Below are 23076 nucleotides of genomic sequence, written 5' to 3'. Positions count from 1 at the left end.
TAGTGCTGTATCCATGTTTAAGGCCATCTCCATGTGTTATTATATGTCCATGTTTAATGATATCTCCATGTTTAATGCTATGTCCATGTGTAATGCTATGTCCATATTTAATGCTATATCCATGTTTAACGCTATATCCGTGTTTAATGCTATGTCCATGTTTAATGCTATGTCCATCTGTAACGCCATGTCCATGATTAATGATATGTCCATGTTTAATGCTATCTCCATGTTTAATGCTATATCTGTGTTTAATGCTATTTCCATGTGTAATGCTATCTCCATGTTTAATGTTATGTCCATGTTTAATGTTATGTACATCTTAAATGCTATCCCCATGTTTAATGCTATCTCCATGATTAATGCTATAGCCATTTTTAGTGCTATGTCCATGTTTAATGCTGTCTTTATGTGTAATGCTATGTCCATGTGTAATGCTATGTCCATGTTTAATGCTATATCCGTGTTTAATGCTATGTCCATGTTCTATGCTATATCCATGTGTAATTCTATGTCCACGTTTAATGCTATCTTCATGTGTAATGCTATGTCCATGTTTAATGCCATATCCATGTTCCCTCTCTATGTCTAAAGCTATGTCCATGTGTAAACCTGTGTGCATGTTTAGTGCTATGTCCTCGTTTAATGCTATCTCCTTGTGTAATTCTGTCCGTCTTTAATGCTATGTCCTTGTTTAATGCTATATCCATGTTTAATGCTATCTCTATGTCTAATGCTATGTCCATGTTTAATGCTGGCTCCATGTTTAATGCTATATCCATGTTTAATGCTGTGTCCTTATTTAACGGTATCTCCATGTCTAATGCTATATCTTTAATTAATGCTATCTCCATGAGTAGTGCTATGTCCATGTTTAATGCTATTTCCTTGTTTAATGCTATATCCATGTTTAATGCTACATCCATGATTAATGTTACCTCCACGAGTAGTACTATCTCCATATTTAATGCTATGTCCATGTTTAATGTTATGTCTATGTGTACTGCTATATCCATTGTTTAATTATATATCCATTTTAGTGCTATATCCATGTCTAATGCTATCTCCATCAGTAGTGCTATGCACATGTTTAATGCTACGTCCATGTTTAATGCTATCTCCATGTTTAATGCTCTATCTGTGTTTAATGCTATGACTATGTTTAATGCTATGTTCATGTTTAATGCAATGCCGATGTGTAATGCTATTTCCATGTGTAATGCTATCTCCATGTTTAATGTTATGTACATCTTACATGCTATCCCCATGTTTAATGATATCTCCATGTTTAATGTTATCTCTATGTGTAATGCTATATTAATGTTTAATTATATCTCTATGTGTAATGCTATATCCATGTTTAATGCTATATCCATGTTTAATACTATGTCCTTGTTTAATGCTATCTCCATGATTAATGCTATATCTGTTTAATGCTATATCCATGTTTAATGCTCTCTCCATGTGTAATGCTATGTCCATGTTTAAGGTTATCTCTATGTGTAATGTTATATCCATGTTTAATGCTAGCTCCATGTTTAATGCTATGGCTATGTTTAATGCTATCTCCATATGTAATGATATGTCCTTGTTTAATGCTTTGTCCATGATTAATGCTATCTCCATGTTTAATGCTATCTCCATTAGTAATTCTATGTCCATGTTTATTTTTTTTTTTTATTTATAATATTTTATTTAGTAATTAAGCAAATATAACATTTACTGTTCATACATTTATCATAATTGCATATTTGCATACTTCAATTTAAAACATACATCAAATTATATATTTTTAATATAATTAAATATTCATATCGTATACTTTATATGAAACTCTCAGTAGCCATCTTCACCTGGCTGCTGCATTCTTAATCTATCATTCATCTCATTCTTCCACATAATCTTTTCTCGGGAGAGACAGTTACACAGGGCATAAAATTATTTATATATATGTCATCATTATACATCTATTGTACATACAGGGTATCTTAAATTGTTGAATTTGCTCTTCCCCCAAACCTAATTCCTATCTCTTAAATACAATGTCCATGGTTCCCATGTTTTAAAAAACTTTTTAAGATTGTTTTGTTTCTGAAAGTACCCTTTTTCCATTCTATATTGGAATTGAATTTGATCGATAACATTCTTCCAATCACTCGGACCTTGTTTTTTCCAATCCCTAGCTATACAAATTTTCACCGCTAGTAGAACATGGGTAACTAAATTCCTCTGAGAGACTTGTAAATCCTGAAAGCCCATATGAAAAAGGAACATCCATGGTTCCAATTTTCTCTGAGAATATAGCATTATATTTAGTAATATCTCAGTATTTTCCTTATAGTTATGGAGATATGGGCAATCCCACCATATATGTAAAAAAGTCCCCAAAGAGGAAAAACAGCGCCAACATCTATCCGAATTTGAATGATTGATTTTCTTTAACTTAGTCGGAACTAAATACCATCTGTGAAGAATTTTAATGTATATCTCTATTAAATTAGATGAATGAACATTTTTTTTTAATTAACTGTAGAGGTTGTCGCCATTGATTTAATTCAAATTCTTTATTTAGTTCTCGTTCCCATCTCTCAATAGTAGGGTCTTTTTTTTTGTAAAAATTGATCTATCTTTTCCGAAGAGTTACAAACCTCTGTAATATTGTAAAGTGATTTGTAATAATTGGCAAAAGCGTTTGAAATTTCCTTAGGGGAAAGATAGTGTTTATCTCCTGTTATGATCTTTTTAATAGGGTCTGCTTTACATTTTGATTTTAACTTATTAGATAACATTTTCCCAATTTTATTGCTAGAGCAATACCATCTTTGTTTTAGATATAACAATTTCCCATTAATAATATCCAATTCTTTATCGATTATTTCTTTCCTTATTTGTTTTATCTCCTGCATTTGGATTAGGTCTTGGCTAATTTTATTAGCTTTCTCTAATTTTGCTAAGTTTATATGTAATTCTGATAGGGAAGCACCTCTTAGTCTTTTTTCTCTAGCTCCTATCTTTATGAGGACTCCTCTCATAAATGCTTTAAATGCATTCCAGGTAACATCTGAGATTTCCTCATTATCATTAATCGCTAAAAATTCTTTAGCCTCTGCAGTTAATTCCTGCAGATTTTTAGAATTCATCAATAATGATTCATTTAATCTTCATTTGTATCTTAATTTATATTCCATATTATTATTAACTTCCAAAAATTGGGGAGCGTGGTCCGACCAGGTAATGTTCCCTATCTTAGAATTTCTCACTATATTCAGAGTATTAGCTCTTGTCAAAAAATAGTCTATTCGAGAGTATGATTGGTGAGCGTTTGAGTAAAAAGTGTACTCTCTTTCTAATGGATGAAATACTCTCCAGCAATCATAAAGTGAGTTCTTTAAGAGAAAATCTTGAAACCCTTGATAATAACCAGATCGGCCTTTCTCAAAATGAGTGCGGTCAATCTTAGGGTTCTGAACCACGTAAAAATCCCCTCCCATAAGTAAGTTACCTATTTGAAATGTATCTATTTTTGTTATTAAAGAATCAAAACAACTAGATGAGGCCCCATTGGGTGCATAAACATTGACTAAAGTATATGATAGATCATTAATTTTCACAACCATAATAAGAAAGCGACCATTAATATCTGATTCTACATGTATAGGTTCAATTTTCAATTTATTCGAAAAGATTATCGCTACCCCTCTTTTTTTTTTCAGACCTTGCATATTAGCCAAATATATATGTGGATAGTTTTTAAATTTCCATAGAGAGCTACTTTTCTCAATCCAATGCGTTTCCTGTATATAAGCAATATCTATGTTGTTATCCTGTAACATTTTATATAGATGCCCTCTCTTCTGTGGGGAATTTAAACCCTGTACGTTTAATGTAAGCAGTTTAAGAGACATTTTTATCATAAACAAAATATATAGCCCTGGTTAAATTGTATCTCCCATAAACTTCTTTCACACTCATCATACAATCATTTAAACACACCATCAGGGTTGCTCCCAGAAAAACTGATATGACTAACCCTTATAAACCTGTAGTCACCACCACAGGAACTTAATAGAGTAGGGAGAGGGAGATTAACATTAATTAATATCGCCGAAAAGAGAGAGAGAGAAAAAAAAAAAAAAAAAAAAGAAACAACCGTGTAAAAACAAGTGAATATATTAAGAGATAAATTAAAATAACTATATCTCATTAGTACATTTATTTATACCCCTAAATTTTATGTCAAATACATACATATATATGCCTATGTGTCCATCATCTTCAAGCTTCCTCTTGTTAATCGTGTATTGCTATCAAATTTAGCTCTTAACGTGTGTGTGGCTTATATAAGTAAATAAGTGTGTGCGTTGCTATTAATATTAATACAACATAATATTATTATATGTGTGTATGTGTATAATAAAAAACGATATAAGTGTTCCTGTGTAAATAAGAGAGAAAAAAAAAATTATAGTTAAATAAGTAAATTGTAAACCGTGTATTAACAGGTGAGTATATGCAAAACGTATATAAATTATCTCACTCCACTAATTAATTGTTCCCCTAAATATCATACCGTGTATAGGGAGATGCATGTGCTTATAAGTATAATTATCATTAAACTGTGTAGGCCTCATCTTCAAACTGCTACTATCAAATTTAACAGCTCTCAACGTGTATCCTAAATATATAAATAAGTGTGTACCTTACTATTATAGTAATGTGAAATTAATATTGTAATATATGTGCAATAAAATTAATAATAAGTGTTCCATAAAAAAAAAAAAAAAGAATTCACAGCTATTATGTTCCATCTGGTATCAAACCCCAAACAGTCATTTTATCCTTGGCTGAAGCCTTATCCTTAAACTGGTATACATTTCCTTTATATGTTATAATTAAAGCGGTGGGAAATCCCCATCTGTAGTTCACGTTCTTAGATCTTAAAATCTGGGTAAGATCCTGAAAAGTTCTCCTCGCTGTTCTTGTAAACTGGGAAAGGTCTGGAAAAACTTGTATATCCTTGTACTGATCCAATTTTATCTTAGATTTTTTCAATTCTTGCATTATTGTGTTTTTAGTGTGATATATAGAAAATCTCACAATAACATCAGGCGGATATATAGTATTCTATGTCTATGTTTAATGCTATGTCCATGTGTAATGCTATCTCCATGTTAAATGCTTTCTCCATGTGTAATGCAATGTCCACGTTTAATGCTATGTCCATTGTTTAATGCTATGACTATGATTAATGCTATCTCTATGAGTAATGCTATGTCCATGTTTAATGCTATGCCGATGTGTAATGCTATTTCCATGTGTAATTCTATCTCCATGTTTAATGTTATGTCCATGTTTAATGCTATGTACATCTTAAATGCTATCCCCATGTTTAATGACATATCCATGTTTCAGGTTACCTCTATGTGTAATGCTATATCCATGTTTAATGCTATGTCCTTGTTTAATGCTATCTCCATGATTAATGCTATATCTGTTTAATGCTATGTCCATGATTAATGCTATATCCATGTTTAATGCTATCTCCATGAGTAATGCTATGTCCATGTTTAAGGCTATCTCCATGTGTAATGTTATATCCATGTTTAATGCTAGCTCCATGTTTAATACTTTCTCCATGAGTAGTGCTGTGTCCATGTTTAATGCTATGCCAATGTGTAATGCTATCTCCATGTTTAATGCCATCGCCATGTGTAATGCTATGTCAATGTTTAATGCTATATCCATGTTTAATGATATGTCCATGTTTAATGTTATATCCATTTTAGTGCTATGTCCATGTTTAATGTTATCTCTATGTGTACTGCTATATCCACGTTTAAATCTATATCCATGAGTAGTGCTATGTCCATGTTTAATGCTATGTCCATGTTTAATGCTATATCCATGTGTAATGCTTTGTCCATGTTTAATGCTGTGTCCATGTTTAATGTTACCTCTATGTGTATTGCTATATTAATGTTTAATTCTATCTCTATCTGTAATGCTTTATCCATGTTTAATGTTATCTCTATGTGTAATGCTATGTCCATATTCAATGTTATCTCTATGTGTAATGCTATCTCCATGTTTAATGATATGTCCATGTTTAATGCCATATCTATGTTTAATGCAATGTCCATGTTTCATGCTATGTCTATGTTTCATGCTATCTCCATGTTTCATGCTATCTCCATATGTAATGCTATCTCCATGTTTAATACTATCTCCATGACTAGTGCTGTGTCCATGTTAAATGCTATGCCAATGTGTAATGCTGTCTCCATGTTTAATGTTATGTACATATTAAATGCTGTCCCCATGTTTAATGATATCTCCATGTTTAATGTTACCTCTATGTGTAATGCTATGTCCATGTTTAATGCTATGTCCGTGTTTAATGCTATCTTCATGATTAACGCTAGATCTGTTTAATGCTATGACCATGTTTAGTGTTGTCTCTATGTGTAATGCGAATTCCATGTTTAATGCTATCTCCATGTTTAATGCTATGCCAATGTGTAATGCTATCTCCATGTTTAATGTTATGTACATGTTAAATGCTATCTCCATGTGTAATGCTATGTCCATTTTTAATGCTTTATCAATGTTTAATGCTATGTCCATGTTTAATCCTATGTCCATGTTTAATCCTGGGTCCATGTTTAATGTTATCTCTATTTGTAGTGCTATGTCCATGTTTAATGTTATGTCTATGTGTACTGGTATATCCATGTTTAATTCTATATGCATTAGTAGTGCTATGTCCATGTCTAATGCTATATCCATGTTTAATGCTATCTCCATGAGTGGTGGTATGTCCTTTTTAATGGTATGTCAATATTTAATGCTATCTCCATGTTTAATGCTATATCCATATTTAATGCTATCTCCATGTTTAATGCTATGTCTATTTTTAATGCTATATCCATGTGTCATGCTATGTCCATGTTTTATGATATATCCATGTTTAATTATATGTCCATGTTTAATGCTATCTCCATGTTTAATGCTATATCCGTGTTTAATGCTATGTCCATGTTTAATGCTATCTCCATGTTTAATGCTATATCCGTGTTTAATGCTATGACTATGTTTAATGCTGTCTCTAAGTATATTGCTATGTCCATTTTTAATGCTATATCCATGTGTAATGCTATGTCCACGTTTAATGCTATGTCCATGTTTAATGCTATGTCCATGTTAAATGCTATATCCATGTTTAATGTGATGTCCATGTTAAATGCCCTATTTATGTGTAATTCCATCTCTATGTGTAATGCTATATCAATTTTAAATGCTATCTCCATTTGTACTGTTATCTCCATGTTTAATGCTATATCCCTGTTTAATGCTGTGTCCATCTTTAATGTAATCGCTATGTGTAATGCTATGTCCATGTTTAATGCCATATCCATGTGTAATGAAATCCCCATGTGTAATGCTATGTCCATGTTTAATGCTGTCTCTATGTGTAATGCTATATCAATTTTAAATGCTATCTCCATTTCTAGTATTATGTCCATGTTTAATGCTATGTCCATGTCTAATGCTATATCCATGTTTAATGCTATGTCCATGTTAAATGCTATATCCATGTTTAATGCTATGTCCATGTGTAATGTTATCTCTATGTGTAATTCCATGTCTCTGTTTAATGCCATATCCATGTTTAATGCTAGCTCCATGTTTAATGCTATATTCCTTTTTAATGCTATGTCCATGTATCATGCTATGTCCATATTTAATGCTATGTCCATGTTTCATGCTATGTCCATGTTTAATGCTATGTCCATGTTTAATGCTATCTCCTTCTGTAATGCCTTGTCCATGTTTAATGATATCTCCATGTTTAACGCTATCTCCATGTTTAATGCTATATCCGTGTTTAATGCAATGACTATGTTTAATGGTATCTCTATATATAATGCTATGTCCTTGTTTAATGCTATTTCTATGTTCAAAGCTATCTCCATGTTAAATGCTATATCCATGTTTAATACTTACTCCATGAGTAGTGCTGTCTCCATGTTTAAGTCTATCTCCATGAGTAATGCTATATCCATGTTTAATGTTATTTCCATGTTTAATGCTATGTAGATGTTAAATGCTCTCCCCATGTTTAATTATATCTCCATGTTTAATGTTATTTCTATGTGTAATGCTATCTCCATGAGTAGTGCTATGTCCATGTTTAATGAAATGTCCATGTTTAATGCTATATCCATGTTTAATGCTATATCCATGTTTAATGCTCTATCCATGTTTAATGCTATGTCCATGTGTGATGCTATGTCCATGTTTAATGTTATCTCTATGTGTAATTCCATGTCTATGTTTAATGCCACATCCATGTTTAATGCTACCTCCACGTTTAATGCTATATTCCTTTTTAATGCTATCTCCTTCTGTAATGCTTTGTCCATGTTTAATGATATATCCATGTTTAATGATACGTCCATGTTTAATGGTATGTCCTTTTTAGTATTATGTCAATATTTAATGCTATCTCTATGTTTAATGCCATATCTATGTTTAATGCTGTATCCATGTTTAATGTAATCTCTATGTGTAATGCTATGTCCTTGTTTAATGCTATGTCCATGTTAAATGCTATATTCATGTTTAATGCTATATTCATGTTTAATGCTATATACATGTTTAATGCTATAGCCATTTTGAATGCTATATTCATGTGTAATGCTATGTCCACATTTAATGCCATGTCCATGTTCAATGCTATATACATGTTTAATTCTATATCCATGAGTAGTGCTATGCCCATTTTTAATGCTATATATATGTTTAATGCTATGTCCATTTATAATGCTATGTCCATGTTTAATGCTATCTCAATGTGTAGTGCTATGTCCATGTTTAATGCTATGTCCATGAGTGGTGGTATGTCCTTTTTAATGCTATGTCAATATTTAATGCTATCTCCATGTTTAATGCTATCTCCATGTTTAATGCTATATCTATGTTTAATGCTGTGCCCATGTTTAATTTAATCTCTATGTGTAATGCTATATTCATGTGTAATGCTATGTCCACATTTAATGTCATGTCCATGTGTAATGCTATGTCCATGTTCAATGTTATGTCTATGAGTAATGCTAGGTCCATGTTTAATGCTATGTCCATGTTTAATGTTATCTCTATATGTAATGCTATGTCCATGATTAATACTGTCTTTATATGTAATGTTATGTCCATGTTTAATGTTATCTCTATGTGTACTGCTATATCCATGTTTAATCCATGTTTAATTCTAAATCCATGAGTAGTGCTATGTCCATGTTTAATTATATATCCATTTATAATGCTATGTCCATGTTTAATGCTATCTGAATATGTAGTGCTATGTCCATGTTAAATGCTGTGTCCATGTTTAATGCTATCTCCATGAGTGGTGGTATGTCCTTTTTTTTTAATTTAAAGTTTTGTTTATTTGGTTTTATATAAGACAATAAACAGATTAAAAAAAAAAATACAATACAATACAATCTACAAAAATTAGAAACATAATATAAAAAGTAGAAAAGTGTCAATAAATTACATGAATTTATTGACACATGAATTTCATTAGAGATATTTAAGATAATCTTCATTTAATCTCATATGTTTTCTGCAAATACAAGAGAAAGGAAAAAAAAATAAAAAAATAAAAAAAAATTTATATGGAGCCGAGGGTATTTTTTATATTTAAGATATGTACTAGCAATTATTTAATTGTAGGATCCAGTCCTCATAAATTGAGATTCTTTTATAAAGAGTCTGATTAATCCAACCTAAACCTTTTTCCATGTGTAGTTGATATAATAATTGGTTTTTAAATTGTATCCAGGAGAAAGTATAATCTTGTCTCCAATGCCTAGCGATCAAAATTTTTGCGGCTGTTACAAAATGAATTATTAATATTTCTTTGTCTTTGGAGAGGTTGAAAGGAAGTATATGTAGAAGGGCAATTTCTGGAGATTTTTCTATCTTGCATTTGGAGAGTTTAATAAATAAGTCAAATACCTTATCCCACATCTGGCTAATCTTAATACATGACCACCAAATATGTATATAATTGCCTTTTTCTCTATTACATCTCCAACAATTATCAGAAACTCCTGGGTACATAGAACATAATCTCGAAGGAGTTAAGTACCAATGATTTATCATTTTAAAAAAGTTCTCTCTTAAAGAAATTGAGTGTATAGTACTATAGGTTATAGAAATAGTGTTTTGCCAATTCTTTTTTGTAATCGGTGTGCGGATTACTTTGGACCATCTTGAAATAGTATTACTAGGATCCACTTCATCTTTCTTTTTTAATACTTCGTATATTTTAGTCAGTATTTTCTTAATTTCTTTTCCATTCAGTATATAGCCTAGTTTTAATTGGTTATCCGGGTCATCTCTAAAAAGAGAAGATTTAAAAAAAAAATTTTAGTCTTAAATAGGGGAATATTTCTGTTGATGGTAAATTATATTGCTGAACTAGTTGAACGAATGGTTTTATAGAGTTTTCAAGCAGAATATCTTTGAGATTCATAATACCTAATCTTTTCCATTTCATCATGGATATATCTGGAAGATTAAGTTCTATAATATTCAGTCCAGCTGTATGTAATATTTTGTCTTTTAGACCAAATTTTTTCTTGATTTTAAACCATTCCTGCATTATATCTTTAATAATAAAATTACTACCTGTATGAATCTTTGTTTTCAATTTAGATTGAAATTCCCATATTCCTATATTTAAGTTTTGAATACCTGATTCTTCTATTTTATACCATGGTTGGTTGACACTTATATCTAATTGTGTGTTGTAAATGTGTAATATCATACATGCCTCGTATGCGCGCACTATTCTAGGGTAATTTAGACCTCCTCTGTTCGTTTTTTGTGAGAGAAGTTTAATTCCCAATCTTGTTTTTTTACCCTTATTAATAAATTTATTAAAGGCAGTTTGAATCATATTTAAACATGGAACGGGCATTTTTAAAGGGAGATGTCTAAAGAGGTACGTCCATTTAGGTAGGATGTATGCATTTATTATATTAATTCTGCCAACCCATGAATTCAAGGTATTTTTCCAATTATTTAGTAAATAATTAGTTTCTTTGATACATGAGAGGAAATTTCTTTCCAATAAATTTTCTACTTTTTTGTTAATTTCAGACCTAAGTAATTTAACTCCTGTGATACTTCTTTAAATTTGTATTCTCCTTGTATTATATGCTAAGTTTGTCCTGGAATATTTAGATAAAGTATTTCTGATTTGTCTATGTTTAATTTATAATTTGAAACTACTGCATGTTTATTTATAGTTTCCAATATTTCTTTAATAGATTTAGCTGGGTCTTCTACAGTCAATAGAATATCGTCCGCGTATAGACAAATTTTTAGCTCTTCTTGTTTATAAGACATACCTTTTATCTTTTCATTTAGCCTTATTAATGTTGCTAAAATCTCAATAGTTAGTATATATAATATTGGAGACAATGGGCATCCTTGTCGTGTGCCATTGTTAATATTAAACCAATTCGATTTAATGTCCTGCCCCACAATTCTACCCGTAGGTTTTGAATAAAGAGCTTTTATTGCCATAAGGAAGCTTCCTTTTATACCGTAAGAACTGCAAGTTTGGAACATAAAGTTCCAATTAATGCGGTCGAACGCTTTCTCAGCGTCTAGTGCCAATAAACATATTTGTCTGCTCTCTACATTAGCAAGGTCAATAATATCAATAAGACGTCTAACGTTGTTATATGTGTATCTATTAGGAATAAAACCTATTTGATCCGGGTGTATTAATGTAGTAATAACCTGTTTCAATCTATCTGCTAATATTCCTGCAAATAACTTCATATCTACATTAATGAGTGAGATTGGCCTATAATTAGTAACAATTTCCGCATTTTTATTTGGTTTAAGTATAGGGAAGATGTTAGCTCTTAATAATTCCTCCGGAGCATGACCTTTATTCATTAATTCATTAAATAAGGCAGTTAAGTATGTCACAATCTCCTGTTTAAATATTATGTAAACAAATTCACTAAATCCATCAGGGCCTGGACTTTTATTATTCTTACTCTTGGCTATTATCTTGAAGACTTCTGACTCTTCTATTGGTTTATTTAATTGATTTATTTGGTCTATATTCAATTTGGGTATAGGTATTGTTTTCAAATAGTCATAGATTTCTTCAGATTTGGTGTTATTATTCAAATTATATAGGTTGGCATAATATCTATTAAAGGCTTGCCCTATGGATTCTGGAGAAGTATATATCCTATTGTTTTCTACAATTTTGTATATACGCTTATTAGCTTGTTTTTTCTTAAGTCTATTAGTTAATGCTTTATCCACTCTGTTATTTTTGAAATACCACTTTTGTTTTAATTTTTCAAGATTTCTACTAATTTTGTCAAATTCCAGGTCTTTTATTTTTGTCTTTAGTTGTTGAATCTTGTTTGATCTAAATTTAGTTGGTGATAATTTATTTAATTTAGTCAAATCATATAAGTTAATATATAGAGTTGATAGTTCTGGGCCTCTTTTACTATTTTCTTGTTTACTTATTTTTATAAGATAACCCCGGACAACACTCTTAAAGGCGCACCATAATGTAGATCGAGATATTAATTTGTCGTCGTTTTCTTGAAAATATAAATCTATTAATCTTTTCAGAGATTGAGTATGATATTGTTTATTCAAAATGGAGTGATTTAGTCTCCAATCTCTTGAAAAAATTTTCGGATAGTTAGAAAAAGTCTCGCAAACAATGGCATTGTGATCTGACCATAATATATCTTTAATAAAAATCTTTTTAGTATTATTAATTAGGGAATAATTTCCAATCATCAAATCTATGCGCGCATACGAGGCATGAGGTGCGGAGAAATGAGTAAATTCCTTCAACATAGGATTAAAAACCCTCCAATTATCATATAGATTATTTTTTTTGAGAAACTGACATAAACGTTTTGCCGATCTTGTTATTCTTTGATCAATGTTCTCACCTCTTCTTAAGATTTTATCCATACTATCTTCTGGAATTGAATTGAAATCACCTGCCATGACTAAAACACCCCTAATATATTTTTCTGCTTTTTCAAACAGCTCTTCTATAAATTTAATTGGATCCTTATTTGGAGCATATAAATTGATTATAGTATATAATTGGTCCTCTATCTTGCAGACCATTATGATATATCTAGCCTCTATATCAATATCTTTAAATAAAATTTCAAATTTAATGCCCGTTGAAACAATGATCGCTACTCCTCTCTTTTTTTTAAACTGTAAAGAAGAGGCAATAACACTTGAAATTTGTCTACCCTTAAAAAGGTTATCCTGAGAATTAAGCCAATGAGTTTCTTGTAAGAGACATATATCAATTTTCTCCTTTTTCATTAGTTTCATTAGTGAGGCTCTTTTTTGAGGACTGTTTAATCCCTGGGTATTTAAAGAAATAAAACATACCATCTTTTTCGTGTTTCCCAATTATACCCTCGGCTCAGAAAAAGAAAAAAAAACATAATAAATAAAATATAAGTACATAAACAGACAAAAAAAAGATTAAGAAGGAAAAGGAAAAAGTATATCCTATTTCCCAAGGCTATATAACATAAGGTTAAAATAGCCGTGTGCGGTTCCTCCCCTCTACCTGAACCGAAATTCCTGTACCCCATACTATGATTTTGTCAGTTAATGAGGCTTACATATTGCGTGGTCCCTTTGTTAGAGTTCGGGGGCTATTTAAAACAATATAATCAACAGAATTGCCAATTAAAGGAGGGAGATTGATCTATACATTCTTACTCAGAATATCTTACCCATTATTTTATATCAAAAGCCAATAAATATTAAATTAGGAATATTAATTTAAAGTAAAAGTGGGGACTAATAAATTTCTTTAAATACATCATTTCTAATAAATAATCATCATATAATTCATCAAGTAATACTAAAATAGGAGCTAATAAGTTTCGTTAAATAAATCATTTCTAATAAATAATCATCATATAATTCATCCAGTAATACTAAAGTGCAGTATCCGACGTCGTACAACTTTTCCTTTAAGAAGGTGCTATAATTAAAGTGCCTATAGTGGAATCAATTCGAAAATGTGAATATTTACAAACGTTGTCTAACCTCTTGCCCCCTAAAATCTTTCAATAAAGTGCTATAATAAAAGTATATAAAGTGCAAAAAGGAAAGAAAAAAAAAAAAAAAAAGAAAGAACTGCAAACGTTACCATGTATCCTTTCCTTTGGTAAAATATTTTGCTAAACAGTCTTTTCCTCTTTTAGATATGGTAAGTACTTTATCACACATTTATGGTGCTGTAAACTATCATGAGATAATAGATTAACGTGCATAAAATAAAAATTTCATTAAATAATACGTTTCCATCTAAATTAGAATAGTAAATAAAAAATAATGTGCATTACTATTAAATACATGAATTAATTCATAAACAATAATAATTTAAAGTGCGTATGTTAGAGTTTCAATAAATAGTTCATTTCCTATTGATTATAATTATAAATTCATCAATTGATTTCAAAGTGTAAGGTGCTACATCATATCTTTCCTTTGATGGAATGCTTTAGAATACATATTTAAAGTACTTATCGTGAGAATATAAAAAAAAAAAAAAGAAATTAGATAATTTTAAGTGCATATGTTAAAGTTTCAGAAAATAATTTATTACTTTTTAATTATAATTATAAATTCATCAATTAATATAAAAGTGCGGCGTGCTACCTCATATCATTTCCTTTGATGGAGTGCTTTAGAATAGATATTTAAAGTGCTTAATTATTAAATACATATAGAAGTGCATAATTTATCAATAGATATAAACATTAGTTTGTCCATTTATCTATTAGTATGATTAGTGTCCCACCAACTTTGAGCAGCTCTTAATGAGTTAAAGGTAAGAAATTGATTTCCATTGAATATCAAAAGATTGGAAGCTGTATCCCATTTGTATCTAATTTGATTCTCTCGTAGAATTTGAGTTAAATCTTTGTATTGGGTACGCAGATTTCTTGTTTTCCTAGACAGGTCTTGTAGAAAAATTATATTTTTAAATCTAGCATCCACTGCGGTGTAAGATCTTGAAGCTTGGTAAACTTTCTGTCGAGCTTGGATCGTTGAAAATCGAACTATTATGTCCCTTGGTACATCTGCTGAAATTTGTTGAGGTTTTGTTATTCTATAAGCTCGTTTTATTATCGGCATCTCTTGAGTTGTCTCAATGCCTATTTCCTGAAATAGTGCCGTAAGTTGTAAAAGGAGATCCGACGGCCTAGATTGCTCTGGTAGTCCTCTGATTCGAATATTTTTACGGCGACTAATATCTTCCAAAGTAGTTATTTGCATTTCTAATTTTAATATTTTATCTTCTGAGATTTTTAATTTATCTGAGGTATCCTTTAAATCGAGTTCCAATTTATCCATTTTGTTCTCTATTAAGGACATATGTTCACCAATAGCAGTCATTTTTTAGACAATTCTTCATGATGGTTTTGTAGTTCTAATTTTATCTGAGTTAATTGGTGCTCCGCACAAGACTGTATGCATTCTTGCATTTTAGTTTGAGAGAATAAATCCTCTTGTGTTTTTAAAGTTTTTATGACTTTCTCTTGAGATGTTGTCTCTGGGTACACCTCTGAATCTTCTAGTATAGAAGATATTGTGGTAGAGATTGAATCATCATGATTTATATGTTGTTTTTTTGTTAAATTTGGAGAATATGGAGGCTGTTTTTCTTTCTTTTTTTGGATCAGCATTTCTTTCCTTCCTCTTTTCCTCAGCATTTCTTCTTTGAGACATTGTTTATGCTTTCTTAATATGTTTTGTGTGTCCTTTTTTTCTTCCCCTTATGCAATTCTGATTTTTTTTTTCTTTTTTTTTTTATGTTATTTCTGCATATAATTTTCTTACTTTTTCTTTGTAGGTCTGACTGTGGTTGAATGTATATAAATTTTTATGTCCTCGGATGATTACTTGACATAATTATTATTTTATTTTACTATAACAGAGCTTCTCTTTCGCTTCCTCTGTGCCTTATCTTCTCTATGTATCTTTGGTCTTTAGTTTTCCCAAAGGTAAATATATTTAATATTTAGCAGTATATAGTAATGGGGAAATAGCACTGCCGTTGTTTTGAGGTGTATGTAATGTCTATCGGAGCGGTAAGTATTTAATATATAATGACTCACTGTGCTCAGGTACCGGCATCACTCGCAGAAAATCTCAAAATAGACCAGTTGCTTGTAGCAATTCTGCTTGGTTGTCCTAAAGAGGTGATTTATAAGCTCCGGGTTCACCTTCGCATCAAGTCTGCTCCTTTAGTTCATACTCTCCACCATTTTTACCTTTGGTGCTGCGGTTGTAGTAGATATTTTCACCCGATCAATTCGGCACTTGGATTTTTTTGGTCCCGCAAAGGGCATCAATATTTCAGATAGCGAAAAGATGTCTTCGGTAAGGCTCTATCTTTCACCCGGCGTCAGTCAGGCATTTTCCCGGTAGAACTATGCAGAGCTTAGTTTGCCCGCGAACTCGGGATGCCGCCCCTCTGGCGTCTTACATCATCACGCTAATAATGCTATGGCTATGTTTAATGCTATCTCCATATGTAATGATATGTCCTTGTTTAATGCTTTGTCCATGATTAATGCTATCTCCGTGTTTAATGCTATCTCCGTGTTTAATGCTATCTCCATTAGTAATTCTATGTCCATGTTTAATGCTATGCCAATGTGTAATGCTATATCCATGTGTAATGCTATCTCCATGTTAAATGCTTTCTCCATGTGTAATGCTATGTCCATGTTTAATGCTATGTCAATGTGTAATGCAATGTCCATGTTTAATGCTATGTCCATGTTTAATGCTATGACTATGATTAATGCTATCTCTATGAGTAATGCTATGTCCATGTTTAATGCTATGCCGATGTGTAATGCTATTTCCATGTGTAATTCTATCTCCATGTTTAATGTTATGTCCATGTTTAATGCTATGTACATCTTAAATGCTATCCCCATGTTTAATGATATATCCATGTTTAAGGTTACCTCTATGTGTAATGCTATATTAATGTTTAATTATATCCCTATGTGTAATGCTATATCCATGTTTAATGCCATATCCATGTGTAATGCAAACTCCATGTGTAATGCTATGTCCATGTTTAATGATATCTCCATGTTTAATGCTATGTCCATGTTTCATGCTATGTCTATGTTTCATGGTATCTCCATGTTTCATGCTATGTCCATATTTAATGGTATATCCATGTTTAATGCTATATTTGTGTATAATGCTATGACTATGTGTAATGCTATCTCCATATGTAATGCTATCTCCATGTTTAATACTCTCCATGATCTCCATGACTAGTGCTGTGTCCATGTTTAATGCTATCTCCATGATTATTGCTATGTCCATGTTTAATGCTATGCCAATGTGTAATGCTGTCTCCATGTTTAATGTTACGTACATATTAAATGCTGTCCCCATGTTTAATGATATCTCCATGTTTAATGTTACCTCTATGTGTAATGCTATGTCCATGTTTACTGCTATCTTCATGATTAACACTAGATCTGTTTAATGCTATGGCCATGTTTAGTGTTGTCTCTATGTGTAATGCGAATTCCATGTTTAATGCTATCTCCATGTTTAATGCAATGCAAATGTGTAATGCTATCTGCATGTTTAATGTTATGTACATGTTAAATGCTATCTCCATGTGTAATGCTATGTCCATTTTTAATGCTTTATCAATGTTTAATGCTATGTCCATGTTTAATCCTGGGTCCATGTTTAATGTTATCTCTATTTGTACTGCTATGTCCATGTTTAATGTATGTCTATGTGTACTGCTATATCCATGTTTAATTCTATATGCATTAGTAGTGCTATGTCCATGTTTAATGCTATATCCATGTTTAATGCTATATCCATGTTTAATGCTATCTCCATGAGTGGTGGTATGTCCGTTTTAATGGTATGTCAATATTTAATGCTATCTCCATGTTTAATGTTATGTCCATGTATAATGCCATATCCATGTTTAATGCTATGTCTATTTTTAATGCTATATCCATGTGTCATGCTATGTCCATGTTTAATGCTATGTCCATGTTTTATGATATATCCATGTTTAATGCTATATTCCTTTTTAATGCTATCTCTCATGAGTAGTGCTATGTCCATGTTTAATTTTATGTCCATGTTTCATGCTATGTCTATTTTTAATGCTATATCCGTGTTTAATGCTATCTCCATGTTTAATGCTATATCCGTGTTTAATGCTATGACTATGTTTAATGCTGTCTCTAAGTATATTACTATGTCCATTTTTAATGCTATATCCATGTTTAATGCTATGTCCATTTTTAATGCTATGTCCATGTGTAATGCTATGTCCATTTTTAATGCTATGTCCATGTTAAATGCTATACCCATGTTTAATGTGATGTCCATGTTAAATGCCCTATCTATGTGTAATTCCATCTCTATGTGTAATGCTATATCAATTTTAAATGCTATCTCCATTTGTACTGTTATCTCCATGTTTAATGCTATATCCCTGTTTAATGCTGTGTCCATCTTTAATGTAATCGCTATGTGTAATGCTATATCCATGTTTCATGCTATATTCATGTTTAATGCTATGTCCATGTTTAATGATATCTCCATGTTTAATGCTATGTCCATGTTTAATGCTATGTCCATGTTTAATGCTATCTCTATGTGTAATGCTATATCAATTTTAAATGCTATCTCCATTTCTAGTATTATGTCCATGTTTAATGCTATGTCCATGTCTAATGCTATATCCATGTTTAATGCTATGTCCATGTGTAATGTTATCTCTATGTGTAATTCCATGTCTCTGTTTAATGCCATATCCATGTTTAATGCTAGCTCCATGTTTAATGCTATATTCCTTTTTAATGCTATGTCCATGTATCATGCTATGTCCATATTTAATGCTATGTCCATGTTTCATGCTATGTCCATGTTTAATGCTATGTCCTTCTGTAATGCCTTGTCCATGTTTAATGATATCTCCATGTTTAACGCTATCTCCATGTTTAACGCTATCTCCATGTTTAATGCTATATCCGTGTTTAATGCAATGACTATGTTTAATGCTATCTCTATATATAATGCTATGTCCTTGTTTAATGCTATTTCTATGTTCAAAGCTATCTCCATGTTAAATGCTATATCCATGTTTAATACTTACTCCATGAGTAGTGCTGTCTCCATGTTTAAGTCTATCTCCATGAGTAATGCTATATCCATGTTTAATGTTATTTCCATGTTTAATGCTATGTAGATGTTAAATGCTCTCCCCATGTTTAATTATATCTCCATGTTTAATGTTATTTCTATGTGTAATGCTATCTCCATGAGTAGTGCTATGTCCATGTTTAATGAAATGTCCATGTATAATGACATATCCATGTGTAATGCTATGTCCATGTTTAATGCTATATCCATGTTTAATGCTATGTCCATGTGTGATGCTATGTCCATGTTTAATGTTATCTCTATGTGTAATTCCATGTCTATGTTTAATGCCACATCCATGTGTAATGCTATCTCCATGTGTAATTATATGTCCATGTTTAATGCTACCTCCACGTTTAATGCTATATTCCTTTTTAATGCTATCTCCTTCTGTAATGTTTGTCCATGTTTAATGATATATCCATGTTTAATGATACGTCCATGTTTAATGGTATGTCCTTTTTAATATTATGTCAATATTTAATGCTATCTCTATGTTTAATGCCATATCTATGTTTAATGCTGTATCCATGTTTAATGTAATCTCTATGTGTAATGCTATGTCAATGTATAATGCTATAGCCATTTTAATGCTATCTCCATGTTTAATGCTATAGCCATTTTTAATGCTATATTCATGTGTAATGCTATGTCCACATTTAATGCCATGTCCATGTTCAATGCTATATCCATGTTTAATTCTATATCCATGAGTAGTGCTATGCCCATCTTTAATGCTATATATATGTTTAATGCTATGTCCATTTATAATGCTATGTCCATGTTTAATGCTATCTCAATGTGTAGTGCTATGTCCATGTTTAATGCTATCTCCATGAGTAGTGCTATGTCCATGTTTAATGCTATATCTATGTGTAATGCTATGTCCACATTTAATGTCATGTCCATGTGTAATGATATGTCCATGTTCAATGTTATGTCTATGAGTAATGCTATGTCCATGTTTAATGCTATGTCCATGTTTAATGCTATGTCCATGTTTAATGTTATCTCTATATGTAATGCTATGTCCATGATTAATACTGTCTTTATATGTAATGTTATGTCCATGTTTAATGTTATCTCTATGTGTACTGCTATATCCATGTTTAATCCATGTTTAATTCTAAATCCATGAGTAGTGCTATGTCCATGTTTAATTATATATCCATTTATAATGCTATGTCCATGTTTAATGCTATCTGAATATGTAGTGCTATGTCCATGTTAAATGCTGTGTCCATGTTTAATGCTATCTCCATGAGTGGTGGTATGTCCTTTTTAATGCTATGTCAATATGTAATGCTATATCCATGTTTAATGCTGTGTCCATGTTTAATGTAATCTCTATGTTTAATGTTATGTCCTTGTTTAATACTATATCCGTGTTTAATGCTATATCCATGTTAAAAGCTATGTTCATGTTTAATGCTATGTCCATGTTTAATGCCATATCCATGTTTAATGCTATATCCATATTTAATGCTATGTCCATCTGTAATGCCTTGTCCATGTTTTACGATATATCCATGTTTAATGATATGTCCATGTTTAATGCTATCTCCACGTGTAATTATATGTCCATGTTTAATGCTATCTCCATGTGTAATGCTATATTCCTTTTTAATGCAATCTCCATGAGTAGTGCTATGTCCCTGTTTAATGCTATGTCCATATTTAATGCTATATCCATGTTTAATGCTATATCCATGTGTAATGCTATATCCATGTTTAACGCTATCTCCATATATAATGCTATGTCCATGTTTAATGCTATCTCTAAGTATATTGCTATGTGCATTTTTAACGCTATATCCATGTGTAATGACAGGGCCGGCCTTTTTTATTATTATTTTTTTTTAAAGAGGAGGAGAGAGAGGGGCGCCGAGTGGTTTTCGCTTACCTGCTCGGCGCCCCTCTCTCTCCTCTGCGAGTCCTCTAGCTCGGTCTCGGTGCCGGCTTGTAATGCTGAGCGGCGGAAGATGACTTCATTTCCGGCGCTCAGCATTACAAGCCGGCACCGAGACCGAGCAGAGATACTCGCCGCAGGACTGCTTAAAGGTAAGTACAAGCGTGGGCAGAGGAAGGGTATATAATGGGGGTGGGCGGCACTTTAAACTTCGCCTCAGGCGACATTATACCTTGGGCCGGCCCTGTGTAATTCTATGTCCACGTTTAATGCTATTTCCATGTTTAATGCTATATCCATGTTTAATTATATCTTTAGGTGTACTGCTATCTTCATGTTTAAAGTGATCTCTATGTGTAACGCTATCTCAATGTTTAATGATATGTCCATGTTTAATGTTATGTCCATGTTTAATGTTATGTCCATGTTTAATGATATGTCCATGTTTAATGTTACCTCCATGTTTAATGCTATATCCATATGTATTGCTATGCCCATGTGTAATACTATGTCCATGTTTAATGCTATATCCATTATTAATGGTATACCTGTGTTTAATGCTATGTCCATGTTAAATGCTATATTAATGTTTAATGCTATTTCCATGTTTAATGCAATGTCCATGTTTAATGCTATGTCCATGTTTAATATTATCCCTATGTGTAATTCCATGTCTATATTTAATGCCCTATCCATGTGTAATTATATGTCCATGTTTAATGCTATATTCCTGTTTAATGCTATCTCCATGAGTAGTGCTATGTCCATATTTAATGCTATATCCATGTTTAATGTTATATCCATGTTTAATGCTATGTCCATGTTTAATGATATCTCCATGTTTAATCATAAATCCATATTTAATGCTATGTCCATATATAATGCTATCTCTATGATAATGCTATATCAATTTTAAATGCTATCTCCATTTGTAGTGTTATGTTCATGTTTAATGCTATGTCCATATTTAGTGCTATATCTGTGTTTAATGCTATGTCCATGTTTAATGCTATCTCCATCTGTAATGCCTTGTCCATGTTTAATGACATCTCCATGTTTAATGCCATATCCATGTGTAATGCAATCCCCATGTGTAATGCAATCCCCATGTGTAATGCTATGTCCATGTTTAATGCTATCTCTATGTGTAATGCTATGTCCATGTTTAATGTCATATCCATGTTTAATGTTATCTCCATGTGTAATCATATGTCCATATTTAATGATGTATCCATGTTTAATGCTATCTCCATGTTTCATGTTATCTCCATGTTTAATGCTATGTCAATATTTAATGTTATATCCATGTTTAATGCTATGTCCATGTTAAATGATATATTCATGTTTAATACTATGTTCATGTGTAATGCTTTGTCCATGTCTAATGTTATCTCTATGTGTAATTCCATGTCTATGTTTAATGCCATATCAATGTGTAATGCTATCTCCATGTGTAATTATATGTCAATGTTTTATGGTATCTCCATGTTTAATGCTATATTCCTTTTTAATGCTCTCTCCATGAGTAGTGCTATGTCCATGTTTAATGCTATCTCCATTAGTGGTGGTATGTCCTTTTCAATGCTATGTCAATATTTAATGATATCTCCATGTTTAATGCTATCTCCATGTTTAATGCCATGTCCATGTTTAATGCTATATCCATGTTTAACGCTATATCTGTGTTTAATACTATAGCCATATTTAATGCTATAGCCATGTGTAATGCTATGTTCATATTTAATGCTTTCTCCATGTTTAATGTTATCTCTAAGTATATTGCTATGTCCATTTTTAATGCTATGTCCACTTTTAATGCTATGTTCATGTTTAATGTTATCTCTATGTGT

At 31.5% G+C, this 23076-nt stretch overlaps 1 protein-coding gene across 1 annotated transcript in view; it reads left to right on the top strand.

Annotated features, from left to right (window-relative positions):
* C1H22orf39 (chromosome 1 C22orf39 homolog) overlaps positions 1-12515 on the top strand; it is a 255521-nt gene extending 243006 nt beyond the window's left edge. The window contains exon 4 of the transcript XR_008355043.1: positions 12504-12515. The gene's annotated coding sequence lies outside the window, so the exon portion shown is untranslated. The remainder of the gene's footprint in view (positions 1-12503) is intronic.
* Positions 12516-23076: the final 10561 nt, after the last annotated feature.

This window comes from Spea bombifrons, chromosome 1 (genome assembly GCF_027358695.1).
Source record: "Spea bombifrons isolate aSpeBom1 chromosome 1, aSpeBom1.2.pri, whole genome shotgun sequence".
Taxonomy (NCBI): domain Eukaryota; kingdom Metazoa; phylum Chordata; class Amphibia; order Anura; family Pelobatidae; genus Spea; species Spea bombifrons.
Note: the sequence above shows the minus strand (reverse complement) of the source record. Positions and strands in the feature narration are given on the sequence as shown.